Source organism: Dreissena polymorpha, chromosome 11 (genome assembly GCF_020536995.1).
Source record: "Dreissena polymorpha isolate Duluth1 chromosome 11, UMN_Dpol_1.0, whole genome shotgun sequence".
Lineage (NCBI taxonomy): Eukaryota > Metazoa > Mollusca > Bivalvia > Myida > Dreissenidae > Dreissena > Dreissena polymorpha.
This window is the reverse complement of record NC_068365.1, coordinates 33,212,123-33,218,710: the sequence shown is the minus strand read 5'-3', so window position 1 is coordinate 33,218,710 and position 6,588 is coordinate 33,212,123. Positions and strand designations below refer to the sequence as shown.

General features: G+C 31.9%; 1 long non-coding RNA gene across 1 annotated transcript; it reads right to left on the bottom strand.

Moving 5' to 3' along the window:
• Nucleotides 1-4,526: 4,526 nt before the first annotated feature.
• Nucleotides 4,527-6,350, bottom strand: LOC127851666 (uncharacterized). The gene is made up of 3 exons (XR_008035876.1): nucleotides 6,230-6,350; nucleotides 5,932-6,050; nucleotides 4,527-5,296 (listed from the first exon to the last, which is right to left on the bottom strand). It is a non-coding gene; the product is annotated as an uncharacterized LOC127851666 (long non-coding RNA).
• Between the last annotated feature and the right edge of the window lie 238 nt (nucleotides 6,351-6,588).

Sequence of the window (6,588 nt, the reverse complement as noted above, 5' to 3'; positions counted from 1 at the left end):
AATTTTAAGACAATTAATTTTGTTTCCCGAAAGCATTTCGTTTGTAAGTTATTTTCATTTGAAAAAAAAGAAGAAACTATGTCTACACTGTTTCATTTAATTACCATGCATTTAATTAGGGCTGCTTAGTTAAGCCCAATATACATGTCATTTGACTGTTAAAAGTCTTTGTTCTAAGTTTTACCATGCACTTGGACAAGACTTAAATATGGTTACACATACAAACGGTAAGGCGTATCTGATTTTTAACAAAACAAATCGACATGGTAATTAAAGAACTTTTCACATAACACCAATATACTTTATATTAACCATAATTCAACACTATCGCATGATCAACGTGTAGCATGTGTTACTTAGTCACAAAGCAAATGTCATTTCGCAAAACGATATGTTCCATAAAACATTTCAACCCGATCAATCTATTTCGAGGGGTTGTATAAGATCGATTTCAAATTAATCTAACAGCTTGCCCAAACAACACAAATGGAGTACATGTATATACAATTGTACAACTCAAACTGAAACTTCATTTATAGCTTACTATAATCTGAAAAAAATGCAAATGAGCCTCGCTCAGGTAAAATTTGGTTTAATGCATCTGCGTAAAATACTTTAAAGTGTCCGCACGGGCTTATCAGGGAAGACACTTTCTGCCTTACATTTGTAAATGAATTTTCGGCAGGCAGAGACTTCCTTTCAACGACAAATACAGACTGCATCTGGGACGACACTTGACGCTTATACATTAAGTGCATTTTTACCACGGCGACGCTCAACTGAACACTGTGTTTATTGTTAAACCCAATAAATACGCACATAACACAAAACATAAACAATCACAAAGAACGGATCTTAATTACACTTTATGTCAAAAAAATTGATTGCTATGCAAACGCGGGTTTGATTCTTTTGGGGGGAAAACCAGTACAATATATTTTAACCATTACCATTTTTAGATAAAAGTCAGATGCTGTCATAAACTGTAGATTTAAAACACAAACAATGCATTAGCTCATACTGTCTTTAAGCTTGGTGTTTTAATAAAAACAAATGCAACCCTTTTCCAAATAAATTCACCTGATTCAAGTTTTTAATGCGCAATATGACACAAAGTCCTGTGATAACCACGGTTATGATTTGATGCAGCAAGATGCAATGGACAAAGGTACAATCGTCCTCGGGGTTTAAGAGCGTGTGTTCTCTTTTAATTTGATTATATTGTTCTGTAAACAAATCTATTGGACGACTGGACCATCTGAAAGTCATCTCTTTTACTCAATTCTTCACCAAGTCATTTTATTTGCATTTTCTGATTTTCCTATTGCACAAACATTAATTTTGTAGCGACAAAGTTGTAGAGGCACATCTATATTGATTCCATTACATTTAAAATGACATATGTTGTGCCAATGATTAATACAAAAACCTATGCGTATCCTCATCAATATTCACAGAAGGTTGGCCTTAACAAATTATATTATAACATAATGGCATGCCGATTGTCCACGTAAAATCGCGTTTTATCATAGCATGTTGCAAACATTATTGCTAATGGGTATTTAATGGAAGAAGAGTTTTCATCTATTTGAAATACCGGTAATTAGTGTAACATAATGTTGTTTTAATGGATTTGAAATGTGATATACCAAAATAGTCCCTGAGTCAACTGTGCCGCCTGGTACAATTGCAACATATGTTACAAAGATGTAATTGTCTGATTATGATATTTCAGGAACACTCAAATGTAATTTCGATCATTAAGTCTGACAAACAACATATGTCGATACATTTAAAAGCCATATCATTAGTTAAATCAGTTTTTATAAATTATATATTGAGAAACATCTGTAAGCTCTATTCCAACATGTTAGAACATGTACTCTTATGATGTCTCGGCTGTTTGTGCAAATGGTTCCGGTTCCTCAAAAACATGGGCGCAAGAGGGTCCGGTCAGTTTTCTTTTTATAGCTAAAGTGAAAACTTGCTAAATCTCTAAAAGTCCGAATGTTGGTCCAACCTTCATGACACTTGGCCAGAACATTTTCTCTAATGATAGCTCATACGAATTAGAAAATGGTTTTGTTTCGTCAAAAAACATGACCGCCAGTGGCGAAACAGTTTTCCTAATATGAATATGTAGAAATCGTATTAAAACTATAACTCTTAACTATAACTAACTATATGTCATATACAAATAAAGCTTCTTAACGCTCTAGAAGTCACATGTTTGTCCACTCTTGATTAAACTTGGTAAAAACTTTTGCTCTAATGAGAGCTTGGGTTAAACAATGATTGTGGTAAATCGAAAAACATTTGTCGCAAAAGATTCTCGGCAGAGTTTGAATGATTGGCACTTGAAATAAAAAACTAGGTTATTATGGCATATCAAAATACCGTATCTTAACATTCTAGAAGTCGCAATTATTTCAAAAATCTTTCATATACTTGCTCAGTTCATTTGTTTTGATGATTTCGCATCAAAGCTTGACAATAGATCTATCCCAGAAAAACACGAGTTTATAAAAACCCACTAATCAACCCGGTACAAACAACGCTGGTCCATTAAATCAACCAATGATAGCTTACCTTAAATTACAACGGTTAATACGGTGTGTGATTTTGAAAGGATTATAAATAGGTCATGTTTATTTGTACCAGCAGATTAGTGGGTTTTTCTAAAAAAGTTGCTTTTTCGGGATACATATATTGCTCTGGACTTTTAAAGCGGGTATATACGATTTAGTCAAATATTTATGAATTTATATAAACTGTGTAAAAAACTTATTATATATATATATTTCAATATAAATTAAAATAAAAGTTAAGAAGAACATGTGTCGAAAAATGCGAAATAAGCCAGATATTTAATTCTGAAATTGAAAACGGCTGTACAGCCGAATTCGCCAGCATGTATACCATACATGTACGATGTGCATCTAAACTTAGTTTAACGGTTTATTTGAAATTCTGCAACGATATCTATTCATACGACACACGAACACTATCTCCGATCCTAATACAAAGACGAATGCTTCGGTTATTGTAGGAAAATATGTACGTCACTATCGGCTCGGGGCGCTAATTTGTCTTTGCTGCATTTTATGAAATTCGGCTTTAATGTATAATTTTTCTTGCCTATTTTGTGTTATTGTAACATATTTTATCAATATATTACAATTAAACACATATAAAAAATCGTATATACCCGCTTTAAACAATATTTCAAATATATTGCTGCAAAGGGGTGGGACATTTTTCATTGATTGTCCATACTAAAGCTTTCTTAACTCTCTAGCAGTCAAATGTAAGTCAATCTACATAAAACTTGGTCAGAACATTTGTCCTAACGAAATTTGGTCTGATATTGATACTGAATCATTTGAGGTAGACACCTATGTCATTGACTGAACAGAAATATCTTGTTAACACGTTCCACGTCATCAAATTAGTTTTGATAAGGATCATTAATATGTACTTAATGTGTGTGTGTGTGTGTGGCTGCAAAAACAATTTTGACCCATTGGTCAAAAAATGACATTTTGAGATTACATCATTTTCTAGTAGAGTTGAGTTTGGGGAATCAAAATATGAAATTTTGTGCAAAAATTCCTAGTATTTTTCATTATACAGCCTTTTTCGTGAACACAGTGTATGAAATAAATAAAGTGCAAAAGTCTAAAATGAGTTTGTTTTAATTGCTCAAATATTAATCATTTTAAGCATTATTCAAGTAACAGTATACACAAGTAAAATAGTTTAATCAAGTTTTCATATAAACACATGTTTGAATATAAACACATTGTTTGTTAAAAGCATCTTTTTTAAAATTTGAAATGGTTTCCATGGTTACCATTATTTGAATGTTGGTATTTTATCCCCAAATTAATTTTGTTTAGACAAAGATATATTAATTAAAATTTGTAACATTAATCTTGATGAATAATTATAGGAAATGTGTACAAAATTGTTAATATATATGAAAATGCATAAAAGTAAACAAATGAACTGAGTTGTTTTTATTATTGACATTTCAAACTAATTATTGTAAACTGTAAGTACTTAATGTGAAATACTGTTATATAAAATCATTTCGCATACAAAGTACATGTCAATACACAAAATCCATACACTCAGTCCACTGATAGCTTTTAATAATTTAAAGCAAAAAAACTGGTCGTCATGGTGACCATTTGTTTTTAACATTGTACAATATAAAAATTTGCCTTCAAATAAAGGCTGGTTCAACACTAGTAACATTGAAATTGCACCCTGTACTTACATTGATACATGACAAATGGAAAAAACATCATTGCAAAGTCAATGTGTATTACTTTATTTCAGTTTAAATAACATTAATACTATTATCTCCAAATATATGTAATCAAATTACATAGTTATATAAGTGAACCAAATGAATAACTTATTCATATAAAGAAGAGGTTCTAACAATGTACTGGTTATTAAATAATCTAACAAATTAGAAACAATGCAATGTATCACTATTTGATTATTTCTAAACATGAACCAGGTTTTTAAATATTTTTTTAAAAACAAAAATTACACAACATGGGCTATACTTGAAATGCATGTAAATTAACATAATAAAGACATCATAATGCAACATTGACAGAATTAACCATTCATTGCAGGCAAATCAACAATACATTCAAATATACACGTAATACTACTTTACTGCACACAACTCCCTATACAACATTTTATAATGCCTTAATTGTCAGCAATTTTTCAAAACTGTACATTCTAAATAAACAATTAGTTTGGAATAAGAGGTTTGGGACATGTTTTCTCTTTTGCTGACTCAGACCTGAAAATTTTCGAAATGTGATCATACAAGTGCCACTGTCTTGCTAAAGGGAGCACTGGAATGGTCTTAAGTGGAGGCATGGCATTCTTATTTATTGCACACTTCAAAAGATCAAAACACTCCTTGGTAGAGTCAGCATACTCCTTAAAAGGAAAAACACCGAAATTATCTTTGGAAACAAAGAAATGGTGGTATTTAGTTATGATTTTTATGTTCCTGAACTCGGCTTCATGGTGTGACCACCACTCAAAGAATTTGACCGGACTCTCCATGTCACACACGAGATGGGGAATGTTGTGAACCAACCGTTATGATGATCGTACGGTTGTAGCAATGTCTTGCATTTTCTCTGCATCACTCGCCATCCACTTCATTTGACAAACCAAACACCAAAATGCCAGTCAGGAGCAAACTTTGTGTGGCCTGCTAGCATGGTGTTGATGCTGATGCTGGTGGATTCATGAAGGCCTAAAAAATTAAATGTTAAATGTCAAGTGTAAAAGTAAAACAATAAATGTGTGTCTAATTATTCCCTCTGTATTATTTAATTGTAAAACTAAATTGACTGCCATTTACTTTTCTAAAAATATTTTATGCAATTTTAACAATATTTGAGTAACAAATGTCAATTTTAAGCAATGTTTATTTTAGCAGGCATACTATGATTAAGTGTTCTCTTTAACACTATAAACTCAATAGAAGTTGCATACATTCAAATCAATACTTATCATTTAAAATTGATTACAAATGTCATAATGATTTAACCATAACATTAAATATGAATTAGTTCTTAACTATTCTTTCATGCAATTGTATTAATAACTGTTCAACAAAGAACTATTGTTTGACATTAAATAACCTTGAATCACTCGCCACATGTAATACCATGGTTCTTAAATTGGAAGACATAAAAATAAACAAGTCCACAATTTCTGTAAATAATGTATCAATTTACCAGTATATTTTCAACATATATCAAATACATTTGTTTACTACCCTTTTCAAAAATCCACAGATACACATTTTTGACAAGGAAGTTACATGTAAGTTGTTTATATGGCGCAAAATATGATTTTGAAATGAACCTTTAAATACTGCTTTACCTGTGCGTTCTTCTCTCCATAACCATGGTGCTTGAAATAATGGTGAACTAAGCTTATGACACAGCCTGCACCCTTTCCAGGCAGCTCTGCCTCATCAATCACGTAGAATGTTTGATTTCCTGTTCCAAGAAAATAATTACTATAAAGACTAAAGTAATTTTCATACAAATTATGTTAAATCATCCAAAATATGTACATTCTCTTCTTAAAATAAACCTGTAAAAAAGTATCTTATGTTTATATTCAAACAATTTTATAGTGTTATCATGTACAAACTTCACTTTTCATAAAATGCTACCTGTTCCCTTGGCAATGCAAAGTAGATAGGGCCAGCCTGTCTTGCATGGTGTGGATAATCCACAGTCTGTGCAAAATCCCACGAGTAATTCAGAGTTCCATCAAAGGAACATAAATCGGCTACTGTAACAACAAGGGCTGTTTGTAAAACATGCATGCCCCCCATATGGGCTCTCCGTTGTAGTGAGAGCCATTTTGTGAATATGTTTTTTTTTGTCACTGTGACCTTGACCTTTGACCTAGTTACCTGAAAATCAATAGGGGTCATCTGCCAGTCATGATCAATGTACCTATGAAGTTTCATGATCCTAGCCATAAGCATTCTTGAGTTATCATCCGGACACCATTTTACTATTTCGG